Consider the following 21,760-nt stretch of genomic DNA (forward strand, 5'->3'; position numbering starts at 1 on the left):
TAAAAAAACACCTGTCCAGTTGAGAAATAGGAGCTGTCAGTTTCTGGTCTGGGGACTAAGGGAAAACCGATGATGGACGACTGACTAGAAAGATAACATAATGATTATTTCATCCTGGTCTAGAGCCTAATGTTTGTAGTTAACCGTTTCTAGGACTACCTAAGAGCACTGGACAACTTTCTTCAGAATGAGACAAAGTTTCCTAGGAAGAGGTGCCTACCTCCTCAAACCCTAAACTTTAACTTAAACAAGCCAACGAGTGAACGTGCTGTCCCAGCAAGACCCAGTGTTTAGGAAATGAACATTCAATCCTCAACCTTCAAATCATAGAAGTTTAATGCTAGAAAGGATCTTGGAAGACCATTTTCTCCATCATCCTAAAGATCTGCGGAACACGTAGACTAGTGAAGAAAAAAAAAGAACATTTGCTTAGGGCCCAACTGTGCCTTGTAACGGGCACAGAACAGCAAAACCATAGCTCTATTCCCCACCTTGTACACCCTCAAAAGCTCCTAATTTGTTGACTGTGACTGTGATTATGGGCTCTATGCTATTTATATATAATGGTATTTAAGAAGCTATTAAGCATATATAATGTTTATATCATTCTCACTACGTAGCTTTAGAATTCTTAATGGGAGTAGCTAAAGTCTTAGTTTTCTGTCCATCTGATTTTTTCTCTACTACCAATTTCTGTAGTTTGATCGGGGCTGAGTAAGTACTTTGGCGTCAAGACCCTAGTTACTGATGACAGAATTCTCTTAATCTTTACTTATGCACTTCCTCAAAGTGGCTTAAGGTTCTAAGTCTCTACCAGCTAACAGCTCTGAGGTTACATGTTAAATGAGAATTGTGGGCTTCTTTACTGAAGTTCTCTGCCTTTCTCCCCATCGTGCCTTATGTCTGTCCCTGGGTTCTCTCTGGTTGCTCCAGGATCGTGATAGGTTTGGAGTTCCAGGTGGTCTGGGTCACTTCCTGCTTGGAAAAGAAACAAAAGACCTCTCTCCCCACTCTGAAGTGTGAGGCTACTTTCCATGTATCATCTTTAAAATAGCTTCTAAAAGAATAAGATAAGGGGATTTTATTCTTTAATCACTTTATGTCCAATATCCTGGAGGCTGTCCATGCAGAGAAATATGAAATTCAGGAAAATACACCAATTAAAAAAAACATAGTTTTGTTCCCCACTTTTACTGTATACATTTTGATATAGGTGTAATCTTACTACTTTCATTCATTTCTAGTTTGTTTTTTGACTTTATAAATATTTATTTTTGGTATTTTTAGTATTGTCTGCATCTTATTCCACAAAGTAAACTTCTCATAACGTATGTGCGCATTTTTGCAAAGAGTTAGAAATAGTGTTTCCCCTAATTTTACTTCCATAATTATCTTTGTGCATGGAGTACTGCCAACCTTCATACTAAGGATAATTCCTTAGAAGATACTGTCAGAATATAAATATTAGTTTGCAGAATTGGGCACAGTTCTCCACACCTCGTGCACCCACACCCCTTTCCCATGTCATTTTGCAGCTCTGTCAACAGGGAGGAAAATCTGTTCCCCGACCACCTGAGGCAGAACTTGTGACTTCCCTTGACCAATAAAATTCAACAGAAATGACAACTGTGTCAGTTCCATGCCTAGGTCTCAAGAGGCCTTGCAGCTTCTGTCCTGATTCTTGGAATCCCAGCTGCTATTCAACCAGCGGCTGATCAACGAGAGGCACATAACTCATGGGCCCCCGTTGCTCCAGCCAATTGTCTAGAAGCAGCGCAGCCTCCCTGAATGGTAGCCGAGGCTGACGCCCAAGTGACCAGAACTACCCAGTTGAAAGAATAACCAGTGGCTGTTGCTTTCCCTTAAGTTAGTGTCAGCAGAGCTAATGTACACAATCTATTTGCCCAGAAAGAAGGAAGATTTTTCAGTCTTGTCATTCACATTGATAAGTTGTTTCCAAAACCTTTGTAACACCTTGCTACCCTCTCCAGCCACGGTTATCATTACTGTAAGTATTTCCTGACTTGATGAAAGGTGTTTGGTGTTTTCTTTTATTTTTTTTCAAGATTTTATTTATTTGAGAGAGAGTGAGTGAGCGAGAGAGAGCACGAGTGGGTGGGAAGTTAAGAGGGAGAGGGAGAAGCAAACTCCCAGCTGAGCAGGACTTGATCCCAGGATCATGACCTGAGCCGAAGGCAGACACTTAACCAACTGAGCCACCCAGGTGCCCTGTTTTCATTTTTTAAGTGCAGTATTTTCAAAATTATTTTTTTCCTCATTCTGATGATATCATTACCACTTTAGATGTCATTTTATTGAAACAAATCATATTTCAGCGTAAGCTTTTTCCGAAATTATTTTCCTAGAATTAAGATAATATTTGTCAGGTTTATTTCCTCTCAAAAGGTCTAAAAATGTAGCACAGATGTGGATTTCCATTTGCCACATAATAGTTTTTGAAAGTCTCTTTCCAATATTTTTAATTCAGTAATTATCAAATTTATAAAAGTTAAGTTGGTTATACTGAAGTTTCTACTGGCCTCATATGACCCCATTGGATGTTGACCTCAGTGATGACGACGACTCTAAGTTGTTAAAAGTCCTGTGATCCTACTTGACTCACAATAGGAAGCGAGAAGGTGAGATACTCAAATTCAAATTAGAAAATTTGCTTCTGGGGGCGCCTGGGTAGCGCAGTCCTTAAGCATCTGCCTTCGGCTCAGGGCATGATCCTGACGTTCCGGGATGGAGTCCCACATTAGGCTCCTCTGCTGGGAGCCTGCTTCTTCCTCTCCCACTCCCCCTGCTTGTGTTCCCTCTCTTGCTGGCTGTCTCTCTGTCACATAAATAAATAAAATTAAAAAAAAAAAGAAAATTTGCTTCTGGATCAAGTAGATGTGCAGAGAATGTAGGCAAAGTGTCGGCCATTTTCCTTGTGAGACTTTGAAGTGTTGCCATCACTCAGTGCTTTGTCGTTGCTCCTGGAGTAAAGGCACAAATCACATCGCTTATGTTGCTTTTGGCTGTAGGTTACAGAAAATGCACTCAAGCAGCACTAAATTCTGACGCTCATTAGTTGGGCTGATGTTTAGCCAATTCTTCCTAGAATAGCTATACTAGGTTTTTAAGAATTGACATACTTTTTCATTGATTGCTAAAAATCATAATAGTAATGGCAATAAGTAGTAAAATTAATTAATGAAAAGAAATTAGTATATAAAACTTGTAGGTGCTCTCTATAGCCATATGCTCTCTCAGTGGCATACGACAAAACAATTTTTTTAGCTTATGATTTTTGCACAATTTAGATGATCTCATCTGAGCTCAGCTGATCTCTGCTGGGTTTGCTCACTGGCTGCTGTCAGCTGCATGTCAACTAGCTTCTTTCCGATCTTGCCTGGTCTTGCTCATATCTCTTGTGATGGCCCTCGCCTGGGTAAATAGACTGGCTCAGCTCTGTTCCACACAGGCGTCATCCTCTAGAAGTTCAGCCCAGGTGTGTTCTCATGGTAAAGACAGGGGAGCGAGATAGCCACACACATGCTTCCAAGTCTCTATTTGCATCACACTTACCAATATCACATTCGCCCAAGCAAGTCACTTGGTGAGGCCCAGGGACAGTAGGGTGGCCCTGCAAAGTTACGTGGCAAAAATACACGGATATGCAGAGTGGTAAAGCGGTGAGGCCATTGATGAAACCAAACCACAACAAACTCATTAAACTAACGTAGATGCTATAGGACATGTCACCATAGCTACTGATGTCACAATAATCTATTGGGAAATAGTCGTCTTCTTATGGTGAGATCCAAAACATTTGCAGTTGTACCTCCTATGTAGGTCTATGTCATAGTATGGGCATTGCCTACAAAGTGTCCCGTGCTTTAGGAGAATCAGCATTTTATCATTGCCCTTTAACTCATCATTGTTGCTTTGAAATACATGGACCTCTTACTATAGGAATCTGTTGGGATAGCGAGAGTTTGGATAATAAAAGATGCTTGTGTTATAAATATGAATCTTTTTTTTTTTTTTAAAGATCCACCTCTTTATTTTAGAGAGAGACAGTGTGCTCAGGGGGAGGGGCAGAGGGAGAGGGAGAAAGGGTGTCAAGCAGACTGTGCTGAATGTTGGCTCCCACGACCCTGCAATCATGACTTGAGTCAAAACCTAGAGTTGGGTGCCCAACTGACTGCACTACCCAGGTGCCCCTAATTATGAATCTTTAAGATCTGTGGGAGCACAGCAAAGATTTTATGAAATAGAATAATAAACTGCTTCCTGGAATATCTTCTGATGATGGACAAAAATCAGAAATGTCTGGAATATGTTTTGATAGTGTGCAAGAATTAATATAAAAACAAGTCATTTGTATTTCTTGAATGAAAAACATCTTGATTATTTTGACAAAGTTTGTGAGTAGCTTATTATTGCTTTTAGTATTGAAAAAATGCTAAATTTTCTGTCAATAAAGTGGAAAGGGCCAAGCATATGTATTTCACCAGAATGTTAATCATGGTCCATTAAAGCTCATGGTTCAAAAAAAGAAAATTTGCAACCATCATAGAGGGGAAATCATTAATCAGTCACCAGCTCAGTTTCACGTAATATCACGTCAATCAGTGTTACATAATAAACTGAAATAATTTGAACTTCCAAAAAGAATTTTTCAAAGAATGTCAATAAAGTAAAAAAAAAAATTAGAAACTGTCATCAGAACTTTAATTTATATTAGAAATATTCAAGGATTTCTAGATATAAAATATTAATAACATTTCACAAAAATAGTACTAATATGTACATATTATTGTAATCTAGATTTATGGCTCTACTTGTAGGGAAACCTACAATTATTTTTGGAAACAGTTTTGGAACTTTGCCGCTTTTTTGGAAAAAGCTACATAAAATAGAATTTCAATTTTCTTCGCTAAATCTTCAATTGTTTTACAAAAGAGTGATTGACAATTAAATGTGAAATTCAGGACTGAAGGTAATTTTATGGTTTTCATTGATCATGGAACTGGAAGGAATATTATCTGAAATAATCTATCTGTTTTTATTGGTGGTGGCCAAAAAAAAATTAAATGAGAAATATCTGCATGAAAATCTTATGATATAATTTATCATAGTTGTATAAAATATATGAAAGAAAGTATGGAGTTTAAGACAGATTTCTATAAAAGTTTCTGGATGTTTTAATTCAGCACTACATTATCACATTTAGTTATTTCTGGATAAGGCACTAGAAGATGTAAATAATAAATCATTACTTTTCTTTCTTGATGAGGTTTATACTCATCATATCTTAGATAAACATTAGAACTGAGTGACTTATTAACTTACTGGAAGTTCACATAATGAAAATTGAAAAAGTATTTGTACCTGTATGGGCAGTTGATGCCTCTAGAGCAGCAAATGTGGTTTGGAAGTTTTAAGTGTTTTATGTTCACTATCTGGGAAACTTGAAAGAGAAATAATTAAAAACTTGGAAAGGGGACTTATTTTCTTCAAGATTCAGGTTTGAATAACAATAGTCTTATAGCTTTCACTACTTTGTTTAGTTTTATATTAAAAGTTGTTTTATTAAAGCTAACAGAGTAATTGAATGCATGCTAAAAATGATTAAATCTATCAAACTAAATAAAGTTGGAAAAGAGAACAAGATATAGAAATAAAGGCACATGTTATAACATTTGAAGCAAATTAATTCTAATGAAAAGGCTATTACATTCATTGATAAATCACATAAAATTGATATCACAAGTGAAATATTAAATAAACTTCTAAGTGGTTTCAGTTTATTGAGTCTTAGCTTTTTTCAAATAATATTGTTTATTTATGGATTAATATTTAATAAATGTCAGCATTAATTAAATATTATATTTAAAAATTTTTCATTAATTAGTAATAGACATTTTTATTTAGAAAGGGAGAGTGGGGGGAGGAGGAAAGGGAAAAAGGATTATTTTCTTAAGATTTATTTATTTATTTAAGAGAGAGAGAGTGAGCTCATGAGTGGGGGAGGGATAGGAGAGAATCCCCAAGCAGACTCCCCACTGAGCGGAGGGCTGGAAGCCACTGGAGTTGGACACTAACCAACTGAGTCACCCAGGTGCCCCAAAAGAAAGAATCTTAAGCAGGCTCCATGCCTAGTGCAGAGCCCGCCGTGGGGCTTGATCTCACGGCCCTGAGATCAGGCTGAGCCAAGATCAAGAGTTGGATGCTTAACCAAATGAGCCTCCCAAGTGTCCTAGTAATAGACATATTTAATATATAAAAACCACAGAGTATTATACGCTAGAAATAATTTGCATATAACTTTTGCTAATTTAGCAGAGACATAGAGAGGATTCAATATAATGAATTACATTTCTCTGCTTGAGAATAGTAATGAACAATTTATGGGGAAGTTTTAGAATTTGATACAGTTCTTAAGTCAAATTATGACTCAAATACAGGCATCATTTATCTAGAGGCAGCCATATCAGAGCTCTAACTTCTAAAAAATCAATTTGGAAGTTATTCAAATGATTTTATGAGTTGCATATTTTGTGAGTTATATTTATGTGACAACATATATCACTTAATCAGCAGCTTCAATATGTGTAAGTATATATGTATGAGCAATTTATTATATGTTGGTATATGTACCCATGTATCACAGCATACGGGTTGTTTTGTATTTTGAGTACTACTTGGCTTTATTGGCTCCTGTACACGGAAGTCCAGAGACAGGCAGGAAGAGATTCACAGCAACTTTCAGCCAGCGTCTCCACCTATTTCTTCCTAACTCCTTTGGCTTCACTCTCATCTGTGTGGATTTGTCCTTCAGCAATAGTGTTCCCAGCTGGTGGCAAAGTGGTTGAAGCAATCCTGTTTGGGCATCTTCACAACCTGACAGCCAAAGAGAGAGAATCTTCCAGTAGGTTTCCCTTGAGAGCAAGAAAACTTCATTCCTTCTGCAGGAAACCCTCCAAGCTGGCATCTTGATCCAGACTGGGTCATATGCATATTCTTTTTTTTCTCTTTTTTTTTAAAGATTTTATTTCTTTATTTTTATTATACATACAGTACACCCTTAGTTTTTGATGTAGTGTTCCATGATTCACTGTTTGCGTATAACACCCAGTACTCCATGCAAAACGTGCCCTCCTTAATACCCTTCACCGGGCTAACCCACCCCCCCACCCCCCTCCCCTCTAAAACCCCCAATTTGTTTCCCAGAGTTCATAGTCTCTCTCTCATGGTTCATCTCCCCCTCTGTTTCCCCCCTTCATTTTTCCCTTCCTTCTCCTAATGATCTCCCTGCTGTTTCTTATGTTCCACAAATAAGTGAAACCATATGATAATTGCCTTTCTCTGCTGGACTTATTTCACTTAGCATAATCTCCTCCAGTTCCATCCATGTTGATGCAAATGTTGGGTAATCATTCTTTCTGATGCCTGAGTAATATTCCATTGTATATATGGACCACATCTTCTTTATCCATTCATCTGTTGAAGGGCTTCTTGGCTCCTTCCACAGTTTGGCTATTGTGGACAATGCTGCTATGAACATTGGGGTGCATATGGCCCTTCTTTTCACTACATCTGGATCTTTGGGGTAAATACCCGGTAGTGCTAGAATGGCAAAAATTGACAGGACAAGAAACAACAAATGTTGGAGAGCAGTGGAGAAAGGGGAACCCTCTTACACTGTTGGCGGGAATGCAAGCTGGTGCAGCCACTTTGGAAAATAGTGTGGAGGTTCCTCAAAAAGTTAAAAATAGAGCTATCATGTGCATATTCTTTTTTTTTTAAAGATTTTATTTATTTATTTGACAGAGAGAGACAGCCAGCGAGAGAGGGAACACAAGCAGGGGGAGTGGGAGAGGAAGAAGCAGGCTCCTAGCGGAGGAGCCTGATGTGGGGCTCGATCCCAGAACGCGGGGATCACGCCCTGAGCTGAAGGCAGATGCTTGAGGACTGCGCCACCCAGGCGCCCCATCATATGCATATTCTAAACTTGGTCTCTGTGGCTCAGGGAACATCAGATACTGACCGGCATAGGCTGAGATCCTGGACAGTTCAGGCTCAGCCGACGGTATGCCTCCAGATCTGCCAGGCTTGGCACTGTGCTCTGGGGCTTCAAATGAAGAGGGAATGGCCACCTGTCATACACAATGCAAGCAATGTAGGTTCATAGGTGGCACCTTTAGCCTTCTGTGGCCAGCTCCTGATATGAATTTCTAGCTGCGTGCCCTGCTATATTACTTTGCCCGTATGAAAGCCCAAATCTCTCTGAACCAAGTATAGTTAGTTCCCTGAACCAGCAAAGCAGAATAAAGCCTCTAAACCCTTTTCCTCAGTTAAGTTATTCTGGAGCAATGTTTTCTAATTCTAACCCATCAAAACCCAAATGCCGTCTCTTGTCATGAAGTTGATTTTATTTGTGATCTAAGACTTAAAATGACAACAAGATGGATTTTGAATTATGCAAAGTTAAGTAATTTATTACTCCTTGCCCTTAGAGAAATGAAAGGTCACTTAAATCTCAAGCAGGATATGAAATGCTTGGTTAAGTAATTTAAATTGAGTTCAGTTTTAATACTGGTCATTTGCTTAAGAAAGTAGAAAAAAATGGTTTTTCTGAGAGAGAGAAATTGAGGTTGTACTGTATGTGCCTAATGTAGATTACTTAAGTCAGAACACCTGGAACTTTGAGGCGTATACTATGAACTACTGAGGTTTCTTTGGAATTTCATTTGGCTGTGCTTTGGAGGTGAGGGCTAGGTGTCAAGTAAAGGACTGTGTCCGCTCTTGGAAGAAATCAGTCAGGAGAAGGTTGGGAGACTGTTTCTAGGCACAGAGCAGTCAGTGCTATTGTTTGGTACTCAGGTTATTCACAGTAAATTTCTGAGTGAACACATTGTAAATAGATGTAAAATTTTTCTCGTTTCCCTCCTTCCACATATACAACATTGAATATGGTGTTCTACTCCCACTTTTTCTACGTTATTGGACAAGACCAGTTTGCCTTTGATTTTTTAATCTTGGGTGAAGTTCAGGCTTCCAATCCAAGTCCGGTTTTGAGGATGTTGAGAGACAAATGTCAAGTTTCAATGGATAAGTGGGGGTTTGGCCAAATCCTTGAAGGCTTTCCCCAAATCCTTGAAGGCTTTCCATCTATTAGCCTTGTTCTCTGCCACTCAGTTCTCCAGCAGTTAACTGGCAAACAAGTTAAGATATAACTTCTACTGGAGATAAAACAATGAGAATCTGGGATTCTAAAATTTGTATAGCAAAGTGTCTAAAACTCCTTTGCATTATCTTAATTACTAAAGAATCCAACAGCATTAAATAGCTCTAGAGAATGTTTGCCCAGAGGAAGTCTATATTTTTTGCAAGACAAAAGTTGTCAAATACCAATAAAAATCACCTTGGAGCATATTCATTTCTACTATGTTATTTCCTTCTACATTCTTCCCCCAAATATATACTTTTAAAACATATTTAACAGAATACTAAAATTATGTATCTTAAGTTTTCTCTACGTAGGTCTAACAGTTTTCCTCTTGGTTGCTATGATATTGATAATTATTATTAAATGTAACCAGTTTTCCAAGGAACACTCTCTAGTTTCTGACTGCCTCAATAACCTCAATAAGCAAACTAATTTATTATGATTTTTCCTCCTTTTGAATGTATTTCCCTAGACCAAATTTCAAGACACAGTATCTCATGATACCGTATCTCATGATACGGTATATATCAGTTTTGTTATTCTCCAACATTATGTATTACATTTAGTTAAAGTTTATTTATTTATTTTTTACTCTACCCCTTTTAGATTCACAGCAGATCAAAAGCTTCTGGAGAAAAAGTGGGGCTGTGCATTTATTGCTCAACTGTTAATTTTTTGTAGCACTAGAACAATGCCTAACACATACCAAATGAATGGTAAATATTTGCTGCATTGATCTGAATTAATAATGGAATTTTTTTTCATAGTTATAGTAAATGCCAAATTACTTTGTGTTTTTTTCATAGTAATATTTTTATTATATTATGTTATTTACCATACAGTACATCCCTGTCCTTGTGTTTTGGTGAATTATTTTATTATGATTTTAGCATTTTTTATATTAACTGAGGCTTGTGTTCTCTATTCTTAATGTTTATTTTAAAAATGAAATGTTTCATGGGTTTCTGTGTTGTCTTTATAAGGGGACACGTTTGCCTTCTCTAGGTTGTGCCAATTTTAAGATATTTCTGCCAAAGCATGCATCGTTTAATTTAATTTTACTAATAGAGTAAGCAATTATATCCCTGAGTTTACAGTTTGCATTTGAGATACAATCTAGGCTAAATATTTTAATGCTTATTTACTAAAATTGTACTTATTTTGTAAATTGTTTGCTCATGACTTTGCTCATTGGTATGCTCAGTTTAATTTTAAAATAATAATTATAATTAAGTTTTAATCTTTTCCTGTTACATCTGCTCTAGATTTTCCTTTTAGCCTTTTTGGATTTTTATTTAATGGCTATAATTCAGAAATTTCAAAAATTTATATAATTTTATTTGTTTTTTGAGGGCAATTACCTTTTTTCTTTCATAATTCAAAAGTTATTGACCACAATTCATATTGCCCCACATTAAACAAATGTCCAGTTTTATTTTATTTGAGGCATTCTGGATATTGTTAATGTTTTGTATAATCATCCATAGTGCATTTAGAGTATATTTAGGGATGGGTTATTTTTATTTTTGTGTGTGTGATGGATTATTATTTTCTGAATAGACTTTTTTCTCAAACTTGCAGAATTGTCTAAGCATAATTTAATTTATTAAAAAACTTTTTTTTCTGTCTTGATGTATGGGTTAGTTTTTAGTTTTCTCAACTTTTCCATATCATGTGCTGATTTTTGTACCACACTATTTCATTTATTGATTGGTTAGCATATATTTTAATATTGTAAATCTAGTCCCCCATTATTTTTCTTTTGAGAATGTTCTGAAATATTCTTTATTAATTAATCATCAAAATAGAATTTGTTGTCATCTGAATGCCATGGTCCAAGAAGGAGCTTATGATTTTGATTATGTTTTATTAAATATTTATATTATTTTAGAAATGACTAATATTATACATAACTGTCTCTTCCCATCCAGGAACATGTTGTATCTTTACATTTAGTCAAATATAATTTTATTTCAATAGAACTTTTTAGTGTTTGTAGTATGTCACATGTATTTCTCATTCAGATTTTTAAATTATGATTATAATTTTAGTTAATATTGTGATGAGATACATTTTCATTTTTTAACTATCCTACTTGGTTATTTAGGGATGCTGTTGAGTATTATATTATTATCTTGTCTCATTCTTATACTTAATTACATGTTCTAGTTTGATTTCTTGATAATGATATGTCTCTTTCTTGTAGGTATGTACATTTCCTTTCAATATGGTGACAGTTGCTTTAGTATAGACATTTTTTATCATGACAAGTAATCAGAATTTTATTTCCATTTCATTGTTTTTATTTATGAATAAGTGGTGAATTTGAGCAATGTATTTTTAAAGGTATTCATTGAAATTATTATATTTTTGCACTTATTTCTTAAATTGTGATTGTGATATCTTTCCATTGAAAAATTATGGAATTTCTGAGCTAAATTTTTTAGATCATGATAAATTGTTCTGCTGTTCTAAATCCCATCTACTGGTTTGTTTTTAAATCTGAAAAGAAGCAGAAGGGAAAATAGCTACAATAATAGAGTCTTTTAGTCAAATATTTATGGCTTAGGCAATCTATTTAGATCTAAGAGTTGACCAAAATGCTTATGGGAAGCTCAATGTGCTCTGGCAAGCCTTGCAAACCATTTGTATTTAATGAAGGTTGATTATCAAGGGAGGCCGAGCATTCTCTATGGGCTGGTCAGTTTTCCCAACACTCTTTTGCTTGAGGTCGTTGTCAGGATATCGATAGGGTTTGGAGGGGTATTCTCGTAATTCGGCACTCAGACTTTCACTTACTCCCTTTTTGACAGTATAACATCTTATCCTTATTATCAGCTGTTTCTTTGCTCTGTGGGGCAGCTTCTTTAGAAATCAACATGTCAGCTATGGTGAGGAATGGTTAATCATGTTGTTGCACAGCCGGAAAAGGGGCATCCGTGGTTTAAATATTTTTGTTTCAGACTCTCTACCTATCTTCCTGTTTTATGGGTTACCCGCACATCCCTACTCCCCTTTCTCTGGAGATAATGGGTATCTTCATTGCTGAGCCTTTCTAGAATTTTATGATGTGATTTGGCTCATTTATGCTGGCATCTCTCCAAGAAGTCACTTAGCTTTTTGTTACTATTACTCCATCCATATGCCTCCCAATTTTTATTGACTTCACTAGAGTGCTTTTATTTCCTTTACCATTTTCAAGGTCTTGTGTGTTAATGCTTTTATTTATTTATTTTTTAAGTATGTAAGTTCCATTTTAATCAAGTTTGGGGAGGAAGCAGAGAGAAATGTGTCCGCCATGTTTTTCAGGAAGTCTTTGTCGTGATACATGCTTATACTGTCTGTGGTAGACAGAGCCAATGAACTCCCCTGGCATCAGGGAATTTACCCATTGTTAACAAGACTTCAGATTTACCAGCATTGCAGTTTTGACGGAGTGGGCTCTTATTGACCCAAGCTAATCATCATCGTTGATGGGGAAGGTCAAGAATCTTCTGGTTCATGGCTTTATTTTTCCATATGGAGAGATTTCAGATGGAGTAACACTCCCCATTCCTCACTTAGTCTTCCTGTGGAAAAAGAATGATAGCTGATTGTGAATAGAAAGAAACTTTGTGTTCTCAACTCAACTCTTTTCTCTCTTGTTGGATTTTCTCCCCCTTCAGCAAGTCAGCATGGATAAACTTAGTAGTGCAGGCTTTGCCTATATAAAGGTTGCCAGAGATCTATGACTGAAATGTGAGCAAACCCATTGGGTCCCAATCTAAGCCATATTCTCTATTCAGTTTATACAAAAAATGGCTGACACGTTGCTCTCCAGGTATCTGTCCCTGTGGCTTATTTTCTGTTTCTTCACTTGGGAAGGAAAGAAAGAGCTTCTGTATCTTATATCTATTCTCATCCCCACCCTTGAAACAAACAAACAAAACAAAACCCAGCAAGTGTAATCGTCTCTCCCATGCTGCAATGTTTGCTTTAGTGATGAACATGGAGGCTGGGTCTAAGCCATTAGTACATATCTCTCCTCTGACTATGGTGACTGTTAAACTTCTTAGAATGAAGAGATTCTGCGGCATGAAGCCATGAATTTCGTTTGATATTTTTAATTGAGAGATGTTGACTCTATTTCTGGTTGGTTTTATAAGAAGATGTCATACTGTTACTGTCATTCAAACTTGTCCATGTACTTGATGTGCAGTTAGCCAATGTCTGAGACACCAGTTTTGAAGCAAAGAAAGCTGTATTATTAGAAGGACAGCCCAACAAGTAGGCACAGGATCATTCCCAAAGCTGCCTTGCCCCTGTTGACCCTAGGGACAGCTTATATACATGAGAAGAAGGTAAGGGGTTCCTTGAAACCTTGAGATGGGGGTGGTCTTGAAAAACCTGGAGGTAAGCATTCTTCCAGACAATGAAGTGCTATTTGAGACCTGGTACAATCAGATACGTCAAGACCAATGTTACTTTCCCGTCCCCATTAGGCTTCTACAATCAGTGGGTAAACAGGGAGTAGGGGTAAAAAGACAAAGTTAATGACTGATTGTGCATGAGGTTAAGAGGTGCATGAAACATAATTAAGTAGGAAACAAAACAGAACGTGAAGCTAAATTACTTATGCAATGAATACAACTATAGTTCTGCTTATACTTTCAAAACAGGTCCAGGAACCAAGGGTCCGGCCTCAATGCTGGGAACAAGTGTACCTGTTTCATACCCATGACAAAGCCAGCAAGCACATAGAGGAGGAATTCAGATTAGAGAACTGAGGCAGACCCACCTAGAATTCCACCTGAAGTTTACTTCTAGAATTTTGATTTCTGTGGGCCAATACCTAAGCCCATTTGAGATGGTTCCTCACCATTAAAAGCATTATTGCACAGTTGAATTTGCTTTTCTAGGATTTCTGTAGAACTTTTACAGTTATGACCACATGAGCTCTCAGTGATTCACAGAACATCAGTGTAATGCCCATTCCACCTGAACAGGAGCATGCTCTTGAGTTCTGATGGATTCTCAAATTCAGAAGTCAAAATAAGTTTCAACCAGGACTAATTTTACTTGGCCTTAAGACAGGATATGTGGCAGGCCACACTGCATGAATGGCAACAATAAATCAGAGGTCTTGAGTTTCCTAAGTATGCCTTCTGATATCCTTAGTTTATTGTTGAGATGAATGTGATCACAAGAGAGCAACTAAGGCAAGTTTAAAACACCTCAATTCAGAGAAGCCATAAACTCTGTGGGCACTTTCAGCTGTTATACCTGGAAGAGGTATGTGGTTGGCTCCCGTTCTCTGGTGCCGCAGAATCTCAATAATGTTAGTTGTTACTCAATAAACAAACTCAACAAGGAAGCGCGAGTGTATGGTCTGGAAAGTACTCACCTCAGATGAATATTTGAACAGAAGATATACAAACATCAAGTAAGTACATAAAAATATGCTCCATTGCGTTAATCATTATTGAATCGCAAATTAAAATCTCAATGAAACAGCACTACACAAGCATTAGAATAACTAATACTAAAAAGTATACACCTTTGTTACAGTCTATACATTCCATTTGTAGATAGTTTAAGAGAAATGAGACAGATGTCCCAGAAAGACTTGTATGTTCATGTTAATAATAAATTTTTTCATAGTAGCCTAAAACTGAAAATAACTCAAATAAACATTCATAGATGTTTGGATAAACAAATGAGGTATATTCAATCTCTTCATGTCTGCATGGTGTGAAGAATTTATTGTTCTCTCTTTACATAGTTAATAAGGATTCTGGGATAAATAACATGTCAATAATTGCCAAATAGTATATCTCATCTCTTCTTTTTTTCATAGTTTATGTAATGAATTCCTTTCTGTGGTCTCTGAGAATTTTTGTAGCAGTATGTTTATCTGAATTTTTCTTCTTTTGTGTCTTTTAGAACTATAAGCTATATTGTGTGGTAAAATTTCACTTCCTTAGTAATTTGAATTCTATTTCTTCTAAGTCTAAAACTGTTTGGAAGATTCTAAAGGAGTACAGTAGAATAAATTTAAAGGCTGCCAGACTGTGGTCTAAAACCTAATGATTGTGCTAAGCCAATTTAAAAATCTTTGGAGTTCCAATTCCTCATTTCTGAAAAGAGAGGTAATTATACATATATCAGAATAGTATTATGAGGAGGTCTGAGATAACATATGTAATACATCTAGGAAAAATATTAGGTTCCTTTTTCCCTTCAGATTTAAATAACTTCAGGGCAAGGCAAGCAATCTACATATTTTTATTAGTCTAATCCTTTTAGGGATGGTAAAGTTATAGAAAGAAATCTACCTTCTTTCCATTCTTCCTCAGGGGCTAATTTTTTAGTGGTCGATACACTGTTAGAACAATGTACATGAGTCAGTGTGCATGTGTGTGTGTGTGTGTGTGTGTGCATGCACACGTGTGTGAGAGAGACTTTTATTTTAAAATAATTTCCTGACAGAAAAAGCTTTTGTGAATACCATCCTAAATTTTTATTAATGCAGCTTGTTTATTTGCAAAAGCCTGAAGTGCTTGGTGTTCATGGATTCACAGGTATTTAATTATGGGAAATATAATCGACGAACGGCCGTAGTCAGGCAAAATCTATTGCGTGTTTGTGATGAGGCCACGCTTGGTTATGAGCTGCTCCCAGAACCAGGATACTTAATCTGCTTTCTGGGAGACAGGAGATTCCTCTAACGACCATTTGACTCAAGGACTCCATTCTTCATTCTCCTGGTGCTTTTTTCTTTTTCAGGATACTGGGGAAATTTCAAAAAAGAACTTGTCTTCTGAAAGTTGATGGGTGGGATGCCTGGGTGGCTCAGTTGGTTAAGCATCTGCCTTCAGCTCAGCTCATGATCTCAGACTTCTGGGATTGAGTCCCACATCGGGCTCCTTGCTTAGGAGTGAGCCTGCTTCTCCCCTTCCCTCTGCCTGCCGCTCTGCCTTGTATATGTCTCTCCCTCTCTCTCTGACAAATAAATAAATAAAGTCTTAAAAAAAAAAAAAGAAAGTCGATGGGTACTTGGGCAGATCTTAGGGAAAACTTCCTTTGAAATTAATTGTTCTGGAATTCAGTGTTTTTTGTTGTTTTTATTTTATTTTACTTTTACTTTATTTTAATTTATTTTATTTTATTTTTGCTTGTAAACTGTATATTTATGTTTTGGTGGGGGCAAGGTGGTCACCAGGAGACAGAAAATAGTTCATGTAATTCCCCGTCCTGGGTTGTTGACACAAGCAAGTATTTAAATACCATTCCTTTAATGATAGATATATTGATTTGTGAGCAATGCGAGTTCTCGCTGTGGTTAAAGGGACTCTACATTCTCACCAGCTATGTCAGATTCATGAATATTTCTGAGACTTAAATATCGCTCCCACAGTCCTACAGGTGTTTTCCTATACAGTGCGCTTGGGAAGGTAGGAATAACTTGCCCAATCTAGTTAGCCCGGGTACAGCTGGAATACAACCTTTTGTAGAGGATCTGTGTTGATCCGTGTCATCTGTTAACGGAAGGCACACAGACTTTAGATGTTATTGTTGTTGTTGTTGTATGAATGGCTCTTTTATAGATATAAGTAACATGCTTCTACTTGTATTCAGCAACTTATTAATTTCAGGACTAAATTGTATTAATTTCTTCTATGGAATTTTAGATAGCTAACACACTTATGTTTCCTCTTATCTGCTCCTGCTTCCTTCACATCTCACATTTTGATATGCTCTGAGATTTGGGCCCCCGTCCGTTTGACTAAAATGATCATTTTCACATTGAATGTTATCATACAGGGTATATCATTTTAATGTTGGCATTTACTGTATAACCATTTTTACATGTTTATTACTTTTAAAAAATGAATTTGATGCTTGGTTGTCGCTGTAAGTATTTTAACTATCATACAGTGAGGGGGAAGTAAAACATAAGATATAGGAAAGCAGTTGTATCTTTTGTGAGGTCTGTGTGATAAGTCGATGGGGAAAAGGCACAAAGCTAGGGGGCAGGCACAGGGCACAACAGTCACTTCTGTGCTGCTGTAAATCACAGGGTTCTCTGACCAGGTCATCTCAAAAATCCTGAGTCTGGAGAATTATACCATCTTTTCCATCCAAGAGGTTACCCTCAAAGCAAAACCCTATAGACAGCCCAGGAAACTATCTCCTGCTGCAACAAAGTACCTATGGGACAACCACCCAAGTCTTCAGATTTTGAAGATCAAATTCCCTGAAATTGATCAGCTACAGCCGCATCCTATAAACACAATTACAGCAAACTTAATGTTTTTTCCTTATTCCTCCCCCCGGACCTCCCTACTGAACAATATACAGAACTTCTTGATTTACAATGGATTTGTGTCCTGATAAGCCCATTATAAGTTGAAAATACTGTTAAGACAAAAATGCATTTAATACACTTACCCCTCCAACCATAGCTAAGCCTAGCCTGCCTTAAACATGCTCAGAACACTTACATTAGCCTGCGGTTGGGCAAGATCATCTAACACAAAGCCTACTTTAGAATAAAATGTTGACTATCTCATGAGTTATTGAATTCTGTACTATAAGTGAAAAACAGGTTGTTTGTGTGAGTACAGAATGGTTATAAGTGGATCAGTTATTTACCCTTGTGATCACGTGGCTCCCTAGGAGCTGTGGCTCACCGCCATCGCCAGCATCATGCTAGCATATCACATATTGCTAGCCCAGGAAAAGATTCAAATTCAAAATTTGAAGTATATTTTCTACTGAATGTGTATAGCTTTCACACCACTGTAAAGTTGAAAAATCATCAAACTGTTGTAAGTTGGTGACCATCTATAATTCAAACTAAAGATCTGATTTAATTCACCTAGACTCTTGTCTTAAAATTCAAAGTAAAAATTCCATATAATAAATTATTAAATTTTTAAAAATACTTTATTTATATATTTGACAGAGAGATAGAGAGAGAGCATAAGCAGGGGGAGTGGCAGGCAGAGGGAGAGGGAGAAACAGACTCTCTATCGAGCAGGAAGCCTGATGCAGGACTCGATCCTAGGACCTTGCGATCATAACTTGAGCCGAAAGCAGATGCTTAACCAGCTGAGCTACCCATGCACCCTCCATATAGCAAATTATTATAGGTAGTTTTTTTCTGTCAACTTCTAAAATTGTTTGTTCAATATTTGGATTTATTCTTAGATTTCCTCAGATAAGTTTTTTTTTTTTTCCCATGGAAGAGAAACAGTGAAGATATATAGTTCCTACTTTCCTGTATTTTTCATTCTTTGTGTCGCTCTACTAAAGGAATATCAACTGGAATGACAATAGCGTTCTCAAATCTACTCACTCTGTCAGTTATCTTCAGCTGTCCCATCTCCTGGCTTCTAAGAGTGATGAGGAAGTCTTACGTGTTTGATTTTTGTCCTCAGCGAGTAGCTCTTTGTTCTGCCATCTTTCCAGGGAAGAGCGTGGGTGAAGGTAGACTTCCGATGACTCGTGCTAATGAACAGAAGCTTGTAGAATCCCTCGTTTATCCTTAAAACTTAATACGTTACCAGACTCTCTAGGTGCTTCGTGTTTTGCCATTTAGCCCCACCACACTGTGAATGCTTTTGATCCGAAGATTCACATTTTTACTTTGGTCAGGATTTTATCTATTATGTATTTGACTATTTTTTTTAGTTTCTTTTGCTATGTTATTTTTTTTTTAAATTAACAATTGTAGATTGCGTCATGGTTATATGCCTTCCATAATCTTATCTTCTAATAGACCACATTTATTTATTATTTTTTATTTTTTGATGTAAAGTTCGATGATTCATTAGTTGTGTATAACACCTGGTGCACCATGCAATACGTTTTTTTTCATTTTCATTTCCATTTGTATTGTTGGACGGTTTGATTCGATGGATTTAATTTTCTGTAACAGTGATTCTGCACTTGCCTCCTTCTATGGCCATTTTTAGTGCAGATTCAAGTGTTTTTAATTCCTTAAATCATTTTCTTAATTTTCTAATTAAGTATGGTATAATTATAGTAAAGTTGATAAGTCTTATGTGCAGGCTAGATGAATTTTTATGAATGGGTAAGCCTGTAGAACCACCACCCAATGACAGCCATTTGACCTCTTTTACCACAGATTAGTTTTGTCTGTTTTGAACTTCACTTAAAGGAATCCTAGAATATGTACTCTTTTGTGTCTGGCTGCTTTTGCCTAATATTACATCTGTTTGATATTTGAATGTAGCACTAGTGTGTTTATTTTCAATGATATCTAGTATTTTTGTATGAATTTATTTATCCATTCTGTTGTTGATGGACATTTGGGTTGCTGCAAGTTTGAGACCAGTAAGAATAAAGCTATGCACGTGTTTGAGATGTCTTGTTGCATACATGAGTGCCTTTCTAGAGATAACATTACCGGGTCATAGGTTATATGAATGTACGTCTTTGGCATTTAATGTCAAATGCTTTCTGAAGCGCTTGTCCCAGCTTATATCCCCCTCAGCAGTCAGAAAGAGTTCAACTTGCTCTGCATTACCATTTATGATCTTTTTCATAGCAGTCATTTTTGGTGTCTAGTAATAGCTTATTGCAGTTTTATTTTTTCCCCAATGCATATTTCATATATTAGACACCATTTGGATATATTCTTTTATGCAGTACCTATTCAAGGGTTTTGCCCCCTTTTAATTGGGCTGTTTGTCTTTTTTTTTTATTATTGATTTGAATGGGTTCTTTATCCTTTTAATTTGTTTCCTGGCTGTCCCTTGTTTTGAGATCCTTTATTATCTCTTTTTCCATATCTTTTGTATATAGGACCCTTAAAATATTTAACCCTTAAAATATTGAAAGATCAAAGCAGTCACTGTTTAAAATTTTTTTCCTTTTCGGGCTACATCTTCACAGGTAAGATTTTCCTCTTTATACCTGTAAATAGTGTGCCTCCCGCTATAACCATGCTTTGGACTGAATGTTTGTGTCCCTCCCCTCATATCCGTGTATTGAACCTCATACCCCAATGTGCTGGTGTTTAGAAGTGAGACCTTTGGGAAGTAGTTAGGTCACAAGGGTAGAGCCCTCATGAATGGGATGAGTGCCCTGTAAAAGAGGCCCAAGAGAGATCCTTTATCCTTCTGCCATGGGAAATCAGACTAGAAGGTGTCATCAGTCAACCGGAAAGCATTCCCTCCTCACCAGATGCTGAATGTGCAGACACTTTGATCGTGGACTTCCCAGACCCCAGAATTGAGAGAAACAAATTCCTGTTGTGTATGAGCCACTCAGTCTATGTAATCCTGTTGTAGCCACTGGAACAGACTAAGACAAGCCATGTAATCAAAAGTGTAGCTAATTTGCATGAGTTCTGCCTCTGAGTTCAAAAGCATGTGCACCGCCCACCACCTCTGTTTGCCAGTTTCAGGTACTAGTAGCATGATCAGAGTAACACCCTATCTGTCGTGTCCTGGAAAGTCCTTTTAGGATTATCTGTGCGGGAGAATTGAGTACAATCGTATTTATGTATGTTTTGTGTATGGTTCCGCAGTGACTGCAGGGAAGGGTGACTTCAGGTATTTGTGCTAGTGCCGATGTCCGGAGCTCATTATTGCCCCTGTCTCACAGTGTAGCCAAGGCAGCCCCAGCGTTTGTCCGGAGCCTGGGAGCAGGGAAGATCCTAGTATCTGGGTTGTGTTTTTTATTTTTATTTATTTTATTTTTTTTTTAAGATTTTATTTATTTATTTGACAGAGATAGAGACAGCCAGCGAGAGAGGGAACACAAGCAGGGGGAGTGGGAGAGGAAGAAGCAGGCTCATAGTGGAGGAGCCTGATGTGGGGCTCGATCCCACAACGCCGGGATCGCGCCCTGAGCCGAAGGCAGACGCTTAACCGCTGTGCCACCCAGGCGCCTCTGGGTTGTGTTTTTTAAATTGAGGTACATTTGACACACCGCATTAAATTAGTTTCAGATGTACCACATAGTAATTCCAATAAGTCTATACCTGCTGCTATGCTCACCACAAGGATAGCTACCCTCAGTCACCATACACACTATTACAGTACCATGACTATATGCCCCATGCTGATCACCTTATCTCCCTGTCATATTCATTCCGTATCTAGTAGCTGGTCTAAAAATTCAAGATCAGAGTGTAGTGGTAGGGACTGGATCCTGCCTCCACAGGATCCATAAAAACAATTTCTCTCACAGAAATTCTTCATTTGCTTTGCCTGGAAAACTCACTCCTTCAGCTGTCAGGTCTAGGGTGCTGTGTTGGAGTTGACATAAGGTTCTTTTTTTGTGTATGTACTCAGTTCCACAGTCCTCCTTTCCTGCATCCCCAGAATCCACCTCCCTGTTGTGTTACTTTCCCTTTGAAACCTCAAAACACCCATGGGCTTACTCTATTCCTGGACAGACAACTATTTGTCCTAAAAGTATTCCTTCGAATGCGGGGCTGTCATCAGTCCCTCTCCTCAAACACATTTTGGCCACCATGCGGGGTTCGGAGCACTGTCTCCAGAAGGGTGGTTGTTGTCAGTG

This window comes from Ursus americanus, chromosome 4 (genome assembly GCF_024610735.1).
Source record: "Ursus americanus isolate L20-20 chromosome 4, mUrsAme1.1.p, whole genome shotgun sequence".
NCBI classification, from domain to species: domain Eukaryota; kingdom Metazoa; phylum Chordata; class Mammalia; order Carnivora; family Ursidae; genus Ursus; species Ursus americanus.